The 22533-nt window shown below is 41.7% G+C and overlaps 1 protein-coding gene across 4 annotated transcripts in view; it reads right to left on the minus strand.

The window, feature by feature from the left end:
* zmiz1a (zinc finger, MIZ-type containing 1a) overlaps positions 1–15822 on the minus strand; it is a 125646-nt gene extending 109824 nt beyond the window's left edge. For 3 of the 4 annotated variants that reach the window (XM_037782710.1, XM_037782711.1, XM_037782708.1), the window contains exon 1: positions 15563–15822. The gene's annotated coding sequence lies outside the window, so the exon portion shown is untranslated. The remainder of the gene's footprint in view (positions 1–15562) is intronic. The other variant, XM_037782712.1, reaches the window with a different exon arrangement.
* Positions 15823–22533: the final 6711 nt, after the last annotated feature.

Below are 22533 nucleotides of genomic sequence, written 5' to 3' on the forward strand. Positions count from 1 at the left end.
CCAGAAGTGACACGAGAGGGTGGAGCTAAATACAACCGAACGCTGAATAAGACATTTTTAGGCGACGAAAATGTTTCTTTTAACTTTCATGAACTTTCATGAAACACATTATGAAAGTGTTAAAGTTGTAAGACAAAAACGCAGACATCTCCCAGACCGGACAATGCCGTGGTAGCGACCTGTCAATCACAAGGTAGCCACACCCTAAAGCATCCCCTGCTTTATGGTCTATTTGGCTCTAAATGGGACCATAATTTACTAAATGAACATCATGCTGTATAGAAGAAGACTTGAAACTAGTGATTGAGACCATAAACTCATGTTTACAATGTTAACTGAGGTAATAAATCAAGTGAGAAGTAGGGTCATTTTTCATAGACTTCTATACAATCAGACTTCTTTTTGCAACCAGAGGAGTCGCCCCCTGCTGGCTATTAGAAAGAATGCAAGTTTAAGGCACTTCCGCATTGGCTTCACTTTTCAGACCTGGAGGTTGCCCACTGTTTACAGCACGCAAGTTAGTTTGTCCTACGATGGCGAAGGCATGACCCATCCTACTCTGCCGCTATTGACATAGTAGGGCGGGTCATGCCTTTGCCATTGCGTGCATCACAGCAGTGCATAGCAGTGCTTTGAGCTAAGTGCTAACATCAGCAATGGCAATGCTAATATGCTGAAGTTCAGCAGGTATAAGCTAATGTTTACCATGTTTACTTAAACATGTTAGCATGCCAACATTTGCGAATTAGCACACAACACAAAGTACAGCCGAGACTGATGGGAATGTCATTAGATTTGCAGATATTTGGTCATAAACCAAAGTATAAGAAATTGAAATTTTGATCTGATGATGAATAGAGGATCACCAAAGTTATTACAATTCCTCCTGAAGAGACATGAACGCCTGTACAAAATTTCAGGGCAATCCATCCCATAGTGGCGGACCGACCGACTGTCAGTCATCCCTAGAGATGGTTGGAAACACTCGCTGGTTTACACTTCTCAGATATGAGAATTTGCCGCTTATCTGTTTTATATCGATGAAAACTTTAAAATCTTTGGGTTTTGGACAAAAAAAGTAACTTGAAGGCATCACTTTAGGCTCTGGGAAATTGTGATGAATATTTTCCCACTTTTTTCTGACATTTAGATGAAATGATTAATCACAAAGCAGCCAATAAGAACCTATAGAAGCTGAGGGCATGTGTGGAATATGTGTCGTGATGCAATGATGAGATACATTATGACATATCATTATGCAAAATAAGACATATCAAGGTGAATGGGTGTTACTGAGCACAAACCTATTAAAGAGTGATTTATACAGTGTAAGCATAGTGTGTGAGCCCTGGCTATGGTACTGTAAGTGAACAGAATTAATGCACACAGCCAGCCAGCTAATATTTGCTTAATGAATTTTATCTTAAAAATTGCAGCGTTCAGTTTTTTTAATGTCTTTAAAGTGTACATTGGCTGTGGGTTTGTCTGGTCATATGAGCTGTTCTAAGTGCTACTGAAGGGCTGGTCTATACAGTGAATATGTACAGTACATAGTATAATCTCTTTGTAATGACCATATGCAAACATCTATTTTCGATCCATCATACTGTTCTCTGCACTTGACAAAAGCACTTACATTCAGATCATGGAGGCATCATGGGCTTGGGCTCCTGCCAACTAAGTGTCACGGGTCAATTATCTTTCAAAAGATAACAGTCGTGTCTGTCATTTATCTAATCTGGGCCTGATTTCCATCTCAGGGATTTATACTAAGTAAACAAGATGTTGAGATATTCATTTTGAAAGGGGACCCGGGCATCATAAAGGGGACTAATCTGCTCGTTGCACATGCTAGCCTTTTACTTTGTGACTCTGCTGACTCACAGGAGATGAGCTGAATCAAAGCAGCTTCACATTCAGTGACTCAGGAGCTTTGTGAAGTATTCCTGAGGCTTTGAGTTAATCAAATGGGTCAACTGCTTTATCTTAAAAGGACCATACCGGTGGTTTTGTGGCATGATTAAGACCTCTGGATCGCTGGCCAAATCTGGGATTTTCTTCAGCGATTCAAAGGTGTTGAGCTCATTGACGGCTGTCAACAAAAGAGCCAAACGGAGCTTTGTACTAAGAATGGGGATGTCATGTTTCTGTGCCAAAGCCAGTAAAAATAGCGAACAGTCAGATTATCAGGCTACTGGTTTTGCATTTTGAGCCACTTAAATACAAGAAGACATACTTAAGATTATCACCAGAAGTTTAAAGAAGTTCCCTTTCCTTTCCCTTTCCTTTCAGACAGCCTTTGGTTCCCATCAATTCAGCTTATAGTAAAAACTTACTTAAAGCTGCTGTGGGTAGAATTGAAGCAAATATGATTTTAAAAAGTTATTTTTAGAAAAAGGTCACCATATCCTGACAGTAGTGCATGATATGTTTAATTTGAACAAAATCATCTGCCTCTATGTCCTCCGGTACTCCTAATGGCATCTGCAAGATTTCACAGACTGGAGGAAAACAACCAATCAGAGCCGAGCTGGAGCCCTGCTGTCTCTGAGCAGCTGTCAATCACTCGCAAACTCTGATCAAAGTTTGTGACCCGGCCGCCATGTTGAGATCAGTTGAGGAAATACCAAGCACCGCCCACCAGCCGGAGCAAACTTTGTCATTTTACAGCTAAACAGTACACTACAAGATGTTTCTGACAACATTTGTGGAGAGAAATAGTCATTACAGTAACAGAATATTGATTCATATTTGATCAGCGCTGCCTAGTTTGACCATTTAATGAGAGTTTGCAAGTGATTGACAGCTGCCTCTGTTGAATGAACAGCCAATAGGAACAGCTCTGTCTCTGAAATGACCTGTGATTGGCCAAAGTCTCCCGTCACGGGCTGGATTTTCTAAAGCCTGAAAACAGAGCCATGAAGAGGTGCAGAAGTCTAGTTTTCTCTCAGACCACTTGAATAACAATATGCTGAAAAGTTATTATGGTATTTTTGCCTAATGATGCTAAAAAAACATTCTGCCTACTGCAGGTTTAAGATGGACGTTGTAACCTTGATGCCTTTTATTTTTTTGTCAAAGTTGCTCTACAACTGTGTTGTATCTCAGTTGCAACCAGGAAACATTTTCAAAACTCTCCCAACATCTGAGAGCTGACAGTTGAATGATGAAAAGCTTTGCGCTGACAAGCTGTGTTGTCAGAAAATCAAATCGGAATGGCAGGTGAGTAAACATGGATGTGAAGAGGAGCATGTGAATTTAGTTGTTTCTTGCTTTCTTTGCTCTCAAACCTCAGATGTTGTATCTTCATCTTCAAATACACCGGCAGCAAGAGGAGGTTTTACGCTCTGCTGCTGTCAGCTGCATCAGTACGCTCAGATAACATAACTCAAGAGCGACATGATACTGTATGTAGTGTAGTGATTAGCTATCTCAGTCAAGTTTGAAGTCTCTGCAAGTTAAAGTTAATCATTTTGTGAAATTAACAGAAACAAATGGCAGCTTAGAAGGTAGGACATGATAGCTATGCAAAATACAGTGCAGGTGATTTGTAGTTAATGGGATACAACATGCAAAAGCACCCTCTTCAACATTTCCCGTAAACATCTGAGCTGAGCGTTCAACCAGTCTTGTCACTTGGCATGAACTCACCTGTTTTGAGGAAAACGCTGCCACTGCAACACCGATAAATGTCAAAACACTGAGCAGGGATCAATACAGAGCCATTAATCTCTCAAGAAGGTATGTGAGGTATCAAACTTGGCAGACGCCGCGTACGTCAATCCACAGTTACACTCTCTCTAACACAACCCAACAGCTGCAATTAACACCCTTTTATTCATTCTGTCATTTGGTTTTGTCATTAATGGCGCTGCCCTAGGCGCAAAGATACAGTTTAACTGTCAAAATCCTCCTTTTCAGATCAACTGTGCATCATTGCAGCTGACGAACGGCCTGATAAAAGCGCCGTTTCGCACTGCTCTCTGCACCTGTGGGTCTGAGAAGGAGCTTTATCAGGAAGGCATGATGGGACACTGCCAGCCCCGTTTGACTTACACAGTCCGAACGACAGACGCTCCAAATAGAGACAACAGCTTAATGCCCTGTGCGGGCTGTGCGCAATGTGAATTGTAATGAGAGAGACAGAGAAATACAGGAAGACCAAAACACAGAGATGGAGCTCTCAGATTGTCTCCCACGGTATATCTGGACGGGCGGCTGCTACTCTTCATGACCCCGATGCTTCGAGCCACAGATCAGATCGGGGACACAGTGCGACAGATGTCTGCCCTGGCGCTCTGTTCCAGGCATGAGTGCTGCTGGCGCACACACCAAAGAAGAAGAGAGAAGGGGGGGGGGGGGGTAAAAGGGAGAGAACAGGGTGGGCACAGAGGGGAAGATGGATGGTGTGAAAAAGGAGAGGAGAGACAAGAGGGGAAGAGGAAGAGGATAAACAGGAAGAGGGGAGGGCGGTGAGGTGAGTTCGCCCTCGGAAATCAGACGTCACAGACTTCATCGGCGGGACGAGATCTACTCTGAAGGAAGTGACACTACAAGTTTAGACATACCTCAAGCTGTGACTCTCTCCCTGACTGCCCTGAGGGAGGAACAGGAGACCTCACATGCACTGTATCACCATTAGTGCTCTTTTTTTAAATCGGTTCAGTGCAGGCGGGGAGGCAGCCACACACCGACTGAATAATGAACTTCTGCAGAAAAAAACACACATAAGCCCCGTGTCTGAATCTACAGTAGAAGGGCTGATGAAACTAAAGAAGAGAGTGTTCAGAAGCCATTGATGCCTCCGCACAAAACTCCACATATGACCTCCGCACAATGACTCTGCTTTCGCTTTGAGGAGCAACACGCAAAAGATGAGAAGAAGGGAGCTAATTATAGCATCGCAGCAGGATGGCCAGAAACAAACTTGATTATCATCATCGTCAAGAAGGCACAAAGGAAACCTGCCGCCTCCCCCCTTCCACCACAATCCAATAGAGAGGCTTTTAGCCTTCGTAATGATTTACAAAGTGACAAGTCAAACAGATTTACTGTGACAGCCTGAAAGGGACCAGCACGAACACACCATCACCGCTCACGTGACCCGACCTCCGAGCCCTTCTCCTGTTCCCCTTCTCCTCCTCCGCCGCCTCCCCTCTCTCTCTCGAGCCCCCTCTCCCGCCCGTTCCAGGGGACAGCGAAGAATGAGGCTGGCTCAATAGAGGCAGGCAACAAGCCTATTCAATTCCCCCCCTCGCTCAACACGAGCCCCCTTCAAACGAGAGGGAAAAGCTCTGCTTTGTGGAAGTTAGTTACTTAAAGCGACAGCCCCCCAGATAAGGATCTGGTCACGGAAAACTTGTGGCAACGGAGTAAACGGAGATACCTTTGTACAATTTTAACACCATTACCCAAGGTTTATCAGACTTAATGAGCCATGAATGCAAAGTGAAATTTTCAGCTTGCAGGAGCAGCTGACAACATTTCCACAGCAGCCTTGGCCCTCTGCAGCGGCCGTGAAACACTATTAAAAACACGTATTAATCTGCAAAGGAGGGTCATTAAAAATGGAAAACATTAGGAAATCGTTGCACCACACTTTTCATTATTATTGCTTTTCTTTTTTTAATAAAGAAAGTGCTCTTTTCTGCTTGTGTTTTCCATCCATATTCATAAGAAGGTATCTTTTGTGCCGTGAGTGACAGGATCTACATTTGACTTTCATTTCCGTAGCCCTGAAATATGGAGCAAATTTATGTTTGAGTAGCATCAGTCCCTCCAGGCCCTGAGACGCTTTGCCTGGTGCAGTCATCATTTTTTTTTTTCCCCTCCACTCTCTTTCTTTTTTTTCTGGAAGGTGAAAAACACCTTGGCTGTTCCGAGCTTTGAAAACAGAGCCACCCCTAAAACCATCAGAGCTGGCGGCAGAGGGATGTGTGCGGAGAATTCTCAAGGAGCAGAGACCCTCGGGCTACGCAGATTCAGTTTCCCCTTTTTTCTGGCTTCCAAAAACAAAGGAATTCCAGAGAAAATCAGGGCAGGACCTCACCCCAAGCCACCGCCGCCGCCGCTGCTACTACTACTACCCCCACCTCCCGCTCTCCTGCTCTCACACACACACACATTTCATGGCAACATGCACGCACACACAGCACGGCAAAGGTGATTTCATGCAACCATCAATAAGACACACCTCCTCTCTTGTTATACAATCATGTTGATTTGATATCCGGGGAGACGTGGCTACAGAGACATGACAAGGAGAGGAGGATGGGGGTGTGTGTGCGTGTAAATGTGTGGGGGTAGGTAACATACTGTTTGGCCCAAATCCATATCTCACAGCCATGTCTGTCTGCTGTTGTTATTGCTGTTGTTGACCATCGTTAACCAGACATTTCTCCATTCAGTACAGTATTCAGACTGTAGCCACACATATTGAGCAACAGCCTCAAGATGTTGCAGGTCGGGCTGCGGTACGGCAACCCCCCCCCCACCCCTCCTCCAAATATATGAGTCAGACATGAAACGTGTGATGTCCTCCTCACGTGTATCTTTAACAATGTCAACACATTCAGCGTCCACTAAGCTCCCACCGGGGAGCCAAGTAAAGGTTAAAGGATGGCTGTGAAGGCAATATGGCTGCGATGTGTAATAATAACTGTATTATATGCTGCTAATGTATGTGATCTGAAGTAATGGGTAGTTGTTGGGATAGGAGCAGACACAGAGGAGCTCTTAACAAGTTCCATTACTTCTTTCTACTGGCTGAATTGACTAATTTAGGATGTTTTCAAAAGAAACCTTACTTTGGAAAAATATATAAATTATATATAATTTGTTCAAAATAAACTTTCCCATGGAGTGTTTAAAGTAAAACACATATTGAGCTGCAATGATTAATCAATGAATCAATTAGTTGTCAACTATTACATTAATCGGCAACTATTTTGGTAATTGATTAATCGGTATGAGTAATTTTTTAAGAAAAAAAGATCTGATTTCAGCGTCTTAAATGTGAATATTTCTAGTTTCTTTACTCCTCTATGACAGTAAACTTAATATCTTTGAGTTGTGCACAAAACAAGACATTTGAGGATGTCATCTTGGACTTTGGGGAACACTGATCAACATTTTTCCCTATTTTCTGACATTTTATAGACAAAAAACAAATTGATTAATCGAGGAAATAATCAACAGATTAATCAGCAATGAAAATAATTGCTGTACTTTAAATTAAAACAAGACTAAGACTTCACAGCCATGCTAGCAGCACTGTGAGGCTGCTCTTTGAGCTAAATGCTAACATCAGCACGCTAACATGCTCACAATGACAATGCTGATTGCTGATGTTAAGCAGGTATAATGTTTATACCGTGTTTACCATCTTAGTTTAGCATGTTAACATGCTAACATTTGCTAATTAGCAATATACACAAAGTACAGCAGCTGATGGGAATGCCATTAGTTTTGATAGTATTTGTTCATTCATAAACCAATGTACTGGACCTGATGCTGGCGCTTCATGAAAAGTCAGGGAATCACCGAAGTGATTACAATTTAATTTAAGGTTGGGCTTGAATGTGTGTCGCAAATTTCATGGCAATCCACCAAACAGTTGTTGAGACATTTCAGTCAAAACCGAAAAGGTCAACTTCGTGGTGGCTCTAGAAGAAAGGTCAAGAGCCCCCACCAAACTCAGCAGGATTCATCATCTGGAAACCATGAATATCTGTACGCAATTTCATGGGAATCCATCTCATAGTTGATGACATAGTATTTTCAGTCTGGATTGAAGTGATTCAGCATGATTCAACAAAAAATGTATGAGCGAGTTACACATATTTTTCTGTACAGACCATCCCTCTTCTTGTGACTAAACGTTAAACAATGCAAAAACAAATGGAGCATCAGATCTGATGAAATCCGCTGCCTCTCCCACACCTTGTGTTCCTCTCTCATCTTTCATAATTTGATCAATTTTCCAAAAAGTAAAGGATGCTAGATTTACACAAAAACATATTTAAGTTATAGTAATATTATCTGTTTATTATGAGTAATAAATAAATGTATGTAATGATCAGTTTTTATCCGTCAAACACAATCTTAAGTAGGTAAAATCAAAAATCTCTTTGCTTTTTCTTCGTCTAGTGCACATATTTGTGAATAGCAACCCAGCATCCTTTTAAAAAATCATAAAACACAAGGACCCTTGCTGTTTTGTCAATAACGTTTGCCAGATAATTAAAGAGCCCTGGGAGACAATGATAAACATTGTTTAGAGGCTGATCCCTGGCAAGCTCCAAGCAGTGTATCATTGCTGTCTCCGGAATACACACGATTAGCTTGGTCTCATTACTGATATGATAAACGACGGCTTTCCACTGTGGCTTTGGTTTGCTGGGAGGACGTACTTGTAACAAGGGGGAGATTAGAAAAAAAGTGGTGAAACACATTGGCCCTGTAATAGACCGGGGATAAATGAGGGAGATGGGTTATCTGCAGCGCGATGCAGATAATGTTTGTGATATTTGCAAAGTCAGGTCTGCAGCCAGTTATAGTACTTTCAACCGTATATTATAAATTGCTGAGACTTCTTTATTTGTTTCACTCCTCATCACAACCCTACGCTCCCCATCCCCTCTCTCTCTGTGAAGTTAATGCTGTAGCTCGGCCCACCGGCCCACCGGCCCGTCTCTCTTTGCAGTTGGTGTATCCACACAGAGGTTTAAAATATGCCCCTTTATCTGAGCCGCCCAGGCGGGAAAATGAAAGGGATGTCAGTCCTTAGAACCCTGGGAAAGCGCCCGGATCAACCGCCGGTGTCAAAACCGAGGGGAGGGCACCAAGTGGGCAAACACACTGCACAAAGTAATAGACTTTTTCTGTCACTAAGAAATGTTGACAGAGGTAAGAAAACAGTCTTAGTAAGGGCAGCAGGGCTCAAGATTATATGCCAATATGATTTGAGGGGCTCTCCATAACAACCACAACTGGCTTCAGTGACAGACGAGAGTACAACACCTAGTGCACAGCCTTCCCCCTGCCTTGAATCCTCATCATCTTTTTATTATACTCTGCAAAGACAAATGAAAGCTGCAACTCAATATCCACCACATTTCAGCCCTTTGCATGTGTAAGAATTAAGTGTTATGTGAGAGCAGATATCGCACGACTCCCTCTCCGCCTCATAACTGACATCGCAGGCGAAGAATAAATGCTGTCCCTTTGCATTAGTAAATCCTAGTTAATTTACTTTGTCAGAAAACAAGGAAGTATGTATCCCCGGAGGCCATGTTGGAGACAATTCGACCGCCTTCAGAGAATCTCTGCCATCACTCTCCCGTCTCCCACGCAAACCCCTCCACCAGAAAATCAACCGCACACTCTGAGAGACAACAGTGCCGACTAGACAAGAGACTGTTTATAGCACAAATGATATTATAAACATGGCGTGTGGCGTATTATCTTTAGAAAAAAAGATTTATTGTAGGCTATAAGCTGCGTAGAGGGTATGTGAAATGAATTCACGTAATCTGGAATCCTCTTGTTGTTTGAAAACATAACAGGTTTTTAACTTATTGACTCAACCCAGCAGGTACGGCGCTCTGCTGGACTGGTTCGTCTAATACCTGGCACGGACTCAAGCGGCGGGCGAGCTGCACGAGAGCGTGCGCCCGAGCTCGAGCGCACGAGTCCTGAGTGGCTGTCTGGCAAATGAACCCATGTGGGACGCCGTGTAAGGTGTGAAGACCTCTTGGAGGAGGCTGTAGTCTGCGGCGGCTCGCAGGCGTGCTCCGGTATCAGGAGAGACAAGGCAAACACAGCAGATCAGCGCTGAAACCGTAAACCCACTGACCCAGCATGAAGAGGGAGAGGGGACTAATTAGTGACTGTACTTACAACTCAAAAGGAGAGGCAGAGAGACGAGGAGAAAGGAGGGAGGAGGAGGGGGGTGGGGGGGGGGGGGAAGCAAGCACACACACAACACACAACAGAGCGCGCAGTTGGAGGATGAGGACAATGAGTTTGTTTAGCTTAAACAGGATTTACAAGCCAAACAGACACACGCCAACGCCACTCACTCAGACACATACTATCTCTTTTCTTCACTATCGCTACCCCTTCCTCTCCCCGCCTCAACAACACAGAGCAGAGACAGACTCTGTGAGGATTTCATCAGCGGTAAAAAAAAAAAAAAAGTGAGGGTAATTGCTTGCGATGGTGAGAAGTCTTGAGTGCAGGCGGCAGCGGTGGGCGAACGGATTGATGGATAGAGGGAACATTTTGTTCCTCCTGTGCGGGCTCCGGCGCTCATATTGTTCCTGGTGAGGCCGGGGTGTCATTTATGATTCAAGGGCCCCAGCCTCTCGACGGACGGGGGGAACGAGACATGGCCATTGTGACGTCCCCTGCACTCGTTTCTCAAAGAACATCAAATCAAACATGCATGAGGCGGTGACAGGGGCGGGCCGGCAACTTCTCGCTCCTCACTTTCTCCCTTCTCTGCTGCACTCTGTTTCACTCTCTTGTCTCAGAAAAAAAAAAAAGCACTTAGAGGACTGCGTCTCCCTGATGTTGAGAGAGCTCAAGGTTGAAGTGACGGCTCTTCAGAAACAGGAGTTAAGTTGATGTTTTGCCTATATTATATACCACTTAAACACACATCTGTCAACAACACAGCAAATAGTGATTTCAAGGCAAAATTATGTTAAACTGGTTCAACACAAATAACTTGACTGAAGCCAAGCGGAATATTACCACTGTTACTTATACTTTTGTTACTACAATCTATATTTATTCAAGGAAGGGTTTTGCCGAGTGCAAACGTTCCTTAACAGCATCGCCCTGTTTCACACTCCTGAACGCAGCCCAGCTCAGCTGCAGTTTCCTACAGTTGGTCAGCAAACAATTAGTCAACTAATCCAGTGGTTCTCAACCGTTGTTGTGTCAAGGACATCTAAATTGATACACATCAGGTCACAGACCCTCATTTGTTTAGGGATGCAACTAACGATTATTTTCATGTTTCCAGATTAATCGATTAGTTGTTTGGTCTATAAAATCTCAGAAAAAGGTTAAAAATTACGATCAGTGTTTCCCAGAGCCCAGGATGATGTCCTCAAATGTCTTGTTTTGTCCACAACTCAAAGATATTCAGTTTACTGTCATAGAGGAAAAAACTGATAATCAACTATTCCTCATTTTCCTCGGGACCCCCTGGAACTCTCTAAAGGACCCTGGAGGTCCCCGGACCACTGGTTTAGAACCACTGGACTAATCGGTCGTTTAATTTAGTCGATTAATCTTTTTTTATGCTTTTTTCATGTTAAATGACTTATGTCCACAGCCTCCGTCCTTTCCACGCTTCCCATTCATTGTCTATGTAAGCAGCCATGCAATGCATTCTGGTAGCGTGACGGCGCAATTCGAGAGACGGGGCGTCACGTTGGCCGCTCCTCATTTGCATACAGTCGAGGTCTAGACTACTTTATGCAAAGCACGGGCTTCCGACGCGACTCACCGACTCTGGAAACTCCCGAGAAACTTTTAAACTAACCTCAGAAACTCAGAAACACATTTCGGTGAACTGTTTTCGTGATATAAGATAAGAAAGTTTCCAAACGAGCCGCCATGTTGGTTCCGGTTTGAAAGCTGGAGCAGCAGCCCACGAGGGAAAGCGTTTGTCCAATCAGGTGCAGAGTGCCTTGTGTCTAGTGGAAGCCCATCTAGCGTCCAATGCTGGGAAGCGAGGCGATCCTGTGGACACGTACCATTATTTCCAAGAAACTTCTGAGCATATCTCTGGTAAACACAAGATGTTAAGTGAGTGATTCTCTGTGGGGAAACACATTTCCACAGGCGACAAAACTGTATGCGTGTTACTCAACTGAGAATTTCTTTGGTCGAGGACAGCCCTACAAACAATGCTGTTTACTTTTAAGGTTAAACGCCTTGCTCAAGGACTGAGCATCATTCACAATGAATGCCTCTCCCCTCCTGACTTTCTCAGCCACCTCAGGAGTTTAAACCAAACAGCCACAAGCCGAACCACAGTGCAAGGTTTGCAGCTTGAAGGACAGTGGTGACAGGCATGTGGCATTGAGGTTTTCTTCTCCTCACGTTGTTGGCCCACTTTTGGCTCTCTATAGCAAACTGATGTCATCACAGTCAGTTACATCTGCCGGGTGCTTCATTTTCTCTTTATTAGTTACACTGCAATTACCAGATTTAACTTAACTGCAGACTTATGGGTAGAATTACAACAAAGTTTAGGAAGTAGTTAAGTGTCTGACACGCGGGCACAACCTCAGCTCAAACTGAACATTTCGGGTTCCCTCTAAGCCCTGAAAATCAGTGTTTAAAATGCTCCGAGGCAACACCAGTTTTTCCTTATTAAAAGACCAAAATAGGCACATTGAAAACAAAGGCTCAGCCGTGATGAAAAGTACTGCCAAGTCGCACCACAAGTGAGACAGAAAGAGAGAGCGAGACAGAAACAAAGGCTGACTTCTGCTCGGGACACGAGTGGGTGGGTTCGGGCCGACGGCGAGACGACCAGACCACTAAGAAGAATCCATGTCAAGTAGTGAACAGGCAGCAAGTATTTCACAGCGCTCCTCAAAAACCAACATGAACTAGGAGTTAGATGAAATGTCAGGCTGTCAAAACATTGATTAGCGTTCGCCAGGTTTTAAAGCACTTAGCGGGCTGCAGCTGTGCCGCCGACACGCAGTAAACAGCAGCAAAGACGGTGCAACTCGGTAAATTGCTGAGTAACAAAAAGCTAATTGCTCAGCCTCACGAGTAATTAGTTGTTTTTCCTGTAGATGCTTCTAATCAGCATTAGCTCGGTGCTTCACAGAAGTGCTAAGATAGGGAGTAAGGTGCTCTCACTACTGTACTGCTTTCTGTGAATAATCACCCTGAGAGTTTGGAGAATAGCTGCAGGTGTTTAAAACTGACACTTGAATCTGTGATATAACTTGTTGCAGCCTGTTTTCTTCAAAATGATTTTAAACAGATACCAATATTTGACAGCCACATTGGCTCATAACACAGAGTAATCTCTCCATTCTGTCTCCCTGTTTGGTTTAGGGAACAAACATACTGTTGCATACATAAACACGCATCTTCTTCCTCATGTTTGGCTGCAACTTGTAGCGCTGCCAGTGCATGTGTTGTCTTTCTGCGTCTGTTTACAAATTCGCAGCACATTTACGCATCACGTGGGTATAGAGGGGCCAGACAATCCAGTCTCGGTGAACATGCTTGCATTTTGCACCCACCCAAGCACTTTCTCAAACAGCCCAAATTTGATTTCAAAGTGAGTCTACTGGAGCCTTTAGCCTGTTTAGTGAATCAGACACTCTTCTGTCTTGTCTCACAGCCTGGCTGGCTGGCTGGCTGGCTGCAGAGAGGCCCCAGGAGGGACAACAGAAGGAAAGAAAACTCTCACACACACACACATACACATACACACACACACACACACACACTTCCAAGTTTCAAACAGTTGCAGATGGCTTTAATTCCTTGCCCTCTTTCTTTCACAATTTATCAGGTAAAACCGCTCCGAACGAGCGTGCCTCCTTTTCATGCTTTGCTGAGATGACTTAACGCATGCTTCGGTTAGTCAGAAAGAGGGGGTGGGGGGAAAGAAAAAGTCAAACAGCACTAATTAATGTGGTGCGGCTGACAAGTGTTGCTGCTGAAACAATTTCATTACATCACCGGTTTAAATTACCAAGGAGGGAGACACACTGGAGGCCATGCAACCATCCAAAAAAATCTGTTTACACGCTCCCTCTTAGACATACAGAGAGTGGACACAATAACACGAACACCTGCAATCCAATGCAATACTCCTGCAATAAATACTGAATGTGTTCAACCTGTAAATGTGTCATTTCTAGTTGTGTCAGGTTTCTTAGGAAACAGGGCTTTTTACGGCGGGCGGTGACAGCAGGCCTATATCCGCTTGTTATCTTACCTGCATTATGATAACAGGATAGTAGCACAGTCCGTCAGATATGGTATAGATATCACACAGCTCCACGAACACTGATTTGCTCCTAATCACACTCCCTTTAACTTCCTTACTAACAAGGTTAAAGGCTCTTTTTTTACCCCCGTCCCAAAGTTTAGCTGTCCTGCAGCAGGGGTGCACTGTAATGAAAGAGCGGCCCGCCACCACCACTCCTCCTCCTCCTCCTCTTCCTCCTCCTCCTGCTCCACGTCCTCCCGTCGGGAGCCCCCTCTCTGCTGCGCTCTTGCCCCGGCTGGCCTCACATCCAGATGGGAGGAATTTTTACGGGGAGGGTCCGCCAAACTCAAGGCTGACGGCTGTGCCGAGTCAAGCAGCTCATCCACACACACTCCCCTGCTGAAAAATGTGGCACTGCCTGGCCTCTATCAGGGAGTTGCATGTCAAGGAAACCATGTGTGTGGACTAATTTGTACTGAAACATTAGGGGGTGTGTGTGTGTGTGTGCAGTGGAGGCTGCAGTATTAACGTGGACACTGACATCACAGTCACACCTGAGCATTGTCAATAGTTAATATTGACATTGTCCCTACAATTTGTACTACATTTTTAAAATATTTGTATAGTTTATGTTGTTTTGCACAATCTGGTGAGCACTGCCACCGTAATCATGGCACCTGCACTTTATGATCCATTTTTATTTGAATGTTTTGATGTTTGCTTTTAATGTTTGCATTTGCCAAGAACTGCTAAACTGTTTTTCGTTGTTTTCCATGACAATGACAATAAAGTCTCTATTCTATTCTACTTTACATTTCACTGCACATCCTGTATGATGACAAATAAAACTCTTGAATTTATTCACATTAAATTCATTGTGAATAAATGTCCACTTGAGTCCAACAAAAGGCCCCCTGAGGGTCCCAATGACCTCATATTAGGGGGCCACTGATCTTTGTGAATGATCAGGATCCAATCAGTGTTATCAGTGCAGGTCAAGGTGGCAAATGTTGCATTACATTACATGATGTAACAGAACACACAACAGTAAGAGTAACACATGGACATGCCCTGTTAATTGCATTACAACAGGTAGCCAATAATAGCCTCAACTAGCCCAGTCACACACACTACTAGACTGACTGTTAGCTTATTCATTCTCAGTTTAGCATCAGCTGATCCACCGAGACTAGACATCCAGACACACAGACCTGCACTCACTGAGCACATTCCTCTCTTCACAATAAAATGCATGCACCTATCATGAAATAAATCCTGCACACATACACACTTGGCTGTTTCGCTCCAGCGCAACTCGTCTACTACACAAGGCAGAGAGACACAGCACCCACACAAGGCTGGATATTCCGCCGCGTAAAGGCGCTCCGGTACCGGCCTCACGGTGCCACAACGTGCCCCTCTTTGACACGAGTTCACCAGCACCCTGTTAAAGGTTTGTAGGAGAGGTCACCCTATTGTTAGCAGGTTAGTATGTGTCCATCTTGAGCAGCAGACACACGCGTTCAAACCCTCGCTTTTGCAACAACAACACACAAATAAACCAGGCGCGAAACTTACTTTCAGCTCCGGACCTCCGTGGTGCCAAATCCGCGTATTGTTTCCTCCTAAACCTCGTGTGTTTTTACGGTGCTCCTCTCTGCTCTGTACTTCACAAAGACGACGCTGGAGCCCCGGAGACGGTGTGACTGACTGACTGAATCAACTACCGTAGAGCACGGCAAGTTGAAGTGTCAGATTACACTGGCTATTCAGTTACCAAGAGAGAGAGAGAGAGAGACGTGCTCTGGCTGGTCGGCAGGAAAATGCGACCTAGATTCCACCGCGGAAGGACACCCGAGTGTAGAAGGTGTAAGTACACTGTAGCGGGGCTGCTTCACACTGGAGCGGAGTGAGCTGCTCTCAGCTCCGGCTATTGTCTGCTCCTCTGGACCGCTGCACTACACTACACTGGACTGCCTGGTGTAATCACAGCAGGGCCTATTAGCTCATTCAATAATAGGTCGTTTTATTAGTGTGTTTTAGCTATTAGTTAAAAGTACACTTTAGTAAAATATGTGTAGAACACAAATCAGTGGAAATAGCCTATGTACACCCTTAACAACAACAATAAAATATTAATATTATTAATAATAATAATAATAATAATAATAATAATCAATGGAAATAGCCTTTGTACACCCTTAACAACAACAATAAAATATTAATAATGATAATAATAATAATAATAATAATCAATGGAAATAGCCTATGTACACCCTTAACAACAACAATAAAATATTAATAATAATAATCAATGTAAATAACCTATGTACACCCTTAACAACAACAATACAATATTAATAATAATAATAACAATAACAATAATAATAATAATAATAATCAATGGAAATAGCCTATGTACACCCTTAACAACAACAATAAAATAATAATAATAATAATAATAATCAATGGAAATAGCCTATGTACACCATTAACAACAACAATAAAATATTAATAATAATAATAATAATCAATGGAAATATTCTACGTACACCATTAACAACAACAATAAAATATTTATAATAATAATAATAATAATAATAATAATAATAATAATAATAATAAATGGAAATAGCCTATGTACACCATTAACAACCACAATAAAATATTATTAATAATAATAATAATAATAATAATAATAACAATAACAAATCAATGGAATAGCCTATGTACACCCTTAACAACAACAATAAAATATTAATAATAATAATAATAATCAATGGAAATAGTTTATGTACACCATTAACAACAACAATAAAATATTATTATTAATAATTATAATAATAATAATAATAATAATCAATGGAAATAGCCTATGTACACCATTAACAACAACAATTAAATATTATTATTATTATTATTAATCAATGGAATAGCCTATGTACACCATTAAAAACAACAGTAAAATATTCTTATTATTATTAATAATAATAATAATAATAATAATAATAATAATAATAATAATAATAATAATAATAATAATATAGTTGCAAAAAAAGGTAATAATATCAGAAAATAATCAGGTAGGAAGTGTTTCTGGTTTATTTTCTGTCAACCAGCTAACCAACTGAAGTAAGCTCTAAATAATTAAATTAATAGCTCTTATTATTGATGGATTTAATTTTTTTCCAAGATGTTATTATTTTATTGTTAACAAATAAGTAAATAAACTAATAATAATGTTTCTAGTTGTATATATTATTATTATTATTATTATCATTATTATTATCATTAATATATCGTATTATTATTATTATTATTATTAATAATAATAATAATAATAATAATAATAGCTATTATTATTGATGGATTTATTTTTTTCTAAAATGTGTTTACTACAGTGTTATTATTTTATTGTTAACAAATAAGTAAATACATATTATAAATATAATGAATACATAATAATGAGGTTTCTAGTTGTACAATAATAACAATAAATATTATTATTATTATTATTATTATTATTAATAATAATAATAATAATAATAATATAATAATATAATAATATAATATAGTATAAAATAATATCATTAATAATAATAATAATAACCACAATAAGCAATACTGTCATGATGATATTATTATTATTATTATTATTAGTAGTAGTAGTAGTAGTAGTAGTAATAGTAGTAGTAGTAGTAGTAGTAGTAGTAATAGTAGTAGTAGTAGTAGTAGTAGTAGGAATAGTAGTAGTAATAGTATTGTTGTTGTCTTATATTATTATAGTAGTAGCAGTACAAACAGTACTTGTAGTAACAAAAGGATTATTGAGCGCGGTAAGTAGTAATATTAATCTATAAAGTCTCCTTTTTGCCCCTGACTTGTTTTACATTTCACTTCCAACTACCCACGTGTGTGTGTGTGTGTGTGTGTGTGTGTGTGTGTGTGTGTGTGTGTGCGCGCGCGCGTGTGCGTGTGAGTGTGCGTGTGAGCCACCGTGTATTGTATCGTGTATACAGTCTCTCTGGTGTGAACCTGCGCTGCCCCGCTCCAGCAGCTCTGCAGGCGGGGCTCCGTGTTTTGCTGATGGCCGGTCTCTCCGGTGGAAGAATAACAAAGACGTGTTTGAGAGCAGCGGCAGGCTGGGCTGAGCGGTGACGTCAAGGAACAATGTCTCCCCTCCCGAAACGCACGCACACACAAGCTCTTCCCTCTCTTCCTAGTCAGGCAGAGCTGAACTGCCCAGAGGGAGGGCCGCTCAGCTCGCAGTGCATCAGATAGAATCACTCACTACTCATGCTGTGCCTGCACACAGGATTTCTTCAGTTGTTGTTGTTGTTGTTGTTTTTTGCAGAAAAAAAAAAAGAAAGAAAAGAACAATGGGGGGGCAGATCGGTAACTGCAAATAAACTGTCATACAAATAAAAACTAAAGTAGGTGTGTGCACTTTACAAAACACCTTCACTGTAAACAATTGCTGTTAATTTACAGCAGGATTTCAACAGTATTAAGCTGTTATTGCTAAAAACAGTGCTTTACTGTTAATACAAAAGAAAACCTGTTAAATTACGCTCATAGGCCGTTTTTTAACTGAACTATAACGCATTCTTAAAAAAACAGCACTTTACTGCTGATAAACTGTCTAAAGTATCATCAGTAACAGTTTCATGCAGTATTTGTTTTAATTCTGGGACCTGATCTGCACATGTGAGGCTTGTACATTGTACATGATTGTAAAATCAGTGAATTAGCTTTATTGTTCTTCACTCACATGTTGTTATGGTTTGCATTCTGTGCTTGTAGCCAGCTATAGACAGACATTTTGGGAAAAGTGTCAACAAGTCTATTATAGCCTTTTTCCTAACAAGTGCCTTTAATTGTATTTAGTGTGACTATTCCTATGTCTGTAACCTGCTAAGTCTGTTCATCTAGGCAGAAAATTATGTTTATTAAAATGTATGTAAAAAATACAACCTAAATAGTGCATTAAAACAAATCAGTAAGATAATGTAAAAGAAAGGTGAAAACAGCTATATAATGTATCTTTAAACAGTAAATTAACTGTAAAATACTGTGAAATTAATAAAAAAAAAACAGTTCAAACTGTTTTTTTTCATTAACAGTACAAAGCTGTAAATTTCAGCGACAGTATAATAATGTTAATTTTACAGTAACATAAAGGCAACCCTGCTGCCAGTTCTTCACTGTTATTTTACCGGGAAACTCTTAACAGTGTACTTCCTGTGGCTGATAAATTTAGATTTGTCAATAAAAGGTGACAAGATTAGGTCTGCTGAGAGGTAATTCACAATTTCCCTTCACATAATGTCATCAGTCCAGGGGTCAAATTCTTGTCAGCGGCTCCCATGGCCCAGGCTCCGCTCCTCTTTGAAGGGAAGGAAGGGGCTGCCATCCTTTTTAGCTTCCTGCCTGCAGGGCTCCTGACACTGATGCAGCAGCGAGGGCCTGGGCAGGGTATCAGCAGTGTGGGTGGGTGGGTGGGTGGGGGGGGTGTCTATCTCACAGTGTCTCAAGGACGCCCGAGCCCCCTGGTCCAAGCAGCTATCCGCGCTGATGGGGGACAAATGCGGCCAGTGACATCACAGGCTCTGGCAGTCACTCATTTTTATTTCGGGGGTGGAGCGGGGGGGCTTCTTCTTAGATGGAGATTGGGTGAGCGTGTCAATGTCACAACGCTGTAGCTGTGAACTCGTGATCGGATTTTTTTTTTTCCTCTGGAAATGGCTTGTCGAGATGACCCCATGACACTGCTTCTGATATTGTTGTGTATCGATCTGCCATGTCGATGTTGACACTGCGATTCATATGAGACGCATCCTTGTGGGAGTTTTTCCTAAAATCCTCAGGGCTTCTTCTTGTCATGCAATTTGAGCCACTTTAATAGGAGACAAGTATCTCTATTACTGTTCCCCCCCAGAGCTTGGGATCAACAACTGACAGATCTATTGTTGCCTTTTCCCATTTAGGTTTCAGCCTTATCATAATATCATACGTTCTGGATCATCCATCAAGTTTTTGTCTAATACCAACTTAAGGCGACGTGGCCCGTTACGGGAGTCAAGGGGGCTCGCAGCCGGTCGGGTCACTCTCCAGTTCAAAGAATGGCTCGTTGTCAGAAGTCTCGCCTTTGTAGCGAAGCGTGCGCCTCAGCCTCTCCGAAATAATATGGCCAGATGGCTGCCAACAAGATGGATGGATTATATGTGGGGTGACTTGGGCTTGACTTGGCTGTGTGTATAATTTCATACGCGCAGTATTTCAAAGGGCTGAATGAATGCATCAACGGAGAACAAAGAAAACTCTCATTGAAGCATGTTTCCGACAAAACACCTTGCATTGTGTATTAAATCAACATGTGAAAAAAAAGTGTTTAGACCTTAGAACGTTAGTGACGATCGAGGCCAGACTCGGCGCTTGAACGCGAAATGATGCACATTCCTCTTGGCCACCTTGCTGTAGGCGCTCCGCCGGTGACAGGGCTCCTCTCTGTAGAGGCAGCAAGGGGAGTGATGGATGCTGCTGGGGCCTCATGTAGCTACATGATGGAGGGAGACTTTCAGTTGTGCTGACATCAGCTCTCCCGTTCACATAGAGGTGTGACGGTTGTTTACAGTGCCGCCATGCTGTCGCCGCCATGAGGCTCCTGCTGCTCAAAACACTACACTGAAACACTAATAAACAAGTTCTATGGTCAGGAGTATACAGAGTGACTGATACCTCTGTCACACCAAAACAAGGACCAAGAAGAAAACCGTTTTCCGTTGGCGTAAATGGGTTTTCTGACCCTGGTCGGTGACACGGCTCCTGACCAGGTTTTTACAAGGATTACTATGGTAACCGCATGATTGCTATATGGTAACTATTGTTAAATGATACTAATAATAACCCTATTACATTCAATTGGCAGCCATCTCAGGCTATTTCCGCTACACGCTTTGCAAAGACCCATGATTGCATTGTGTAAGTGTATTAACCTTTCATAAAGTGACCAAAGAAAGAAAAGAAATCTGATGACGTTTCAGCAGAGCTTCCGTATACCATCCACCATGTTAAATCTGTAAAATCAATCCTGCAGCGAGCCTGTCCACATTCAATAGAAAGTCTTCAATAGAGGAAATGTTGTCTTTTAAGCTCCAGTTGGAAACATTCAGCCCTGAGTGAGGCTGCAAATAGAGATTATTTTATCAATTCATTTCTTGATTTTTTTTAGACAGAATTGTTTAGTCTAGTTTCTGAAATGTCACAAAATAGGGACAAACACTCATTTGCTTGTTTTGTCGGACCACCAGTGGCATCTTTGCTTGATAATTGCTAGGACTGGGCAATATGCAGAAAATCAAATATCACAATATTTTTGACCAAATACCTCGATATCGATATTGTGACTATATTGTAATGCTGACCGTTGCTGCTTTCACAAAATATTTACACGATGAGATTTTTGATAAAAGATGATCAGTAATGTGGATATAATGACTAAATGGCATCACTTTACTGTAATGCAGCCTTTAAAACCAGGAAAAGACAACATCTATGCCGTATCGCGATGTTCCGATATCCAAAATCTAGGATGATATCTAGTCTCATTTCAAGATATCGATAATATATCGATATATTTCCCAGCCCTAATAAATGCCTTAAATCAGTGTTTCCCAAACTTTTTTTCTGGGGACTCACTTTTCAAAAATGACAAACCATCGCTACCCAATTCACAATAGGCCTCATCTATAAATCACGAGAAGAGCAAATTTGTGTATAAATGAACGTTCCTGACCATTTTTACTGCCATTCCTGGATCATCTTACATTATCTTACATAGGTTAACCAACTATTCTAGAGATATATATTTGATAAATCACTACCTGGTTTTACACATGTGTTATTGAAAACATATACACATGTTAAATCTTTATAAATGAGACCAAATAAATGCATAGGCTCTTGTGTTTTTCCTCTCATCAGTAAAACAAACAGAATGAGGCTAGGCTAGCTGTCATATTAGATTCAATGTTATCAGTATAGGCTACAATTATCAGAACAATACGAACAATCAGACTCCCTCACGTGGCTCAAAGGTGTACTACAGATATAAATGTTAAATAAAAGACGATGGAAGAAATACTGCAAATTTATCTGGCGACCCTAATAAAATCTCCTGCGACGCACCGGTGGGTCCCGATCCAGTCTTTGGGGAATGACTGACTTAAACAATTATAAAATTTGTTTTCAATTTATTTTCTTTTGATTGATTCATCGCGTGATCCACAAATCAATCTTCGAGTTGATGGCAACAACCCAGTATGAACACATGATCAATAGTCTGTTGCGAATGGTTAAATGTGGATTGGACTCATGTTGAATATACTATAAAGAATAAAGTGAAAATGTAATAACTGATTGGCCGAGTGACTGAAGGAAGAGGAGTGGAAACAGGGGTTAACACTCAGGACGAGTAGAGAAGACGCGGGGCAGTAAATGGATCATCTCCTGCAGAGAAAAGGCAGAAGAGCACTATTTTAAAACAAGAC

This window comes from Sebastes umbrosus, chromosome 10 (genome assembly GCF_015220745.1).
Source record: "Sebastes umbrosus isolate fSebUmb1 chromosome 10, fSebUmb1.pri, whole genome shotgun sequence".
In the NCBI taxonomy this organism is placed as follows: Eukaryota; Metazoa; Chordata; class Actinopteri; order Perciformes; family Sebastidae; genus Sebastes; species Sebastes umbrosus.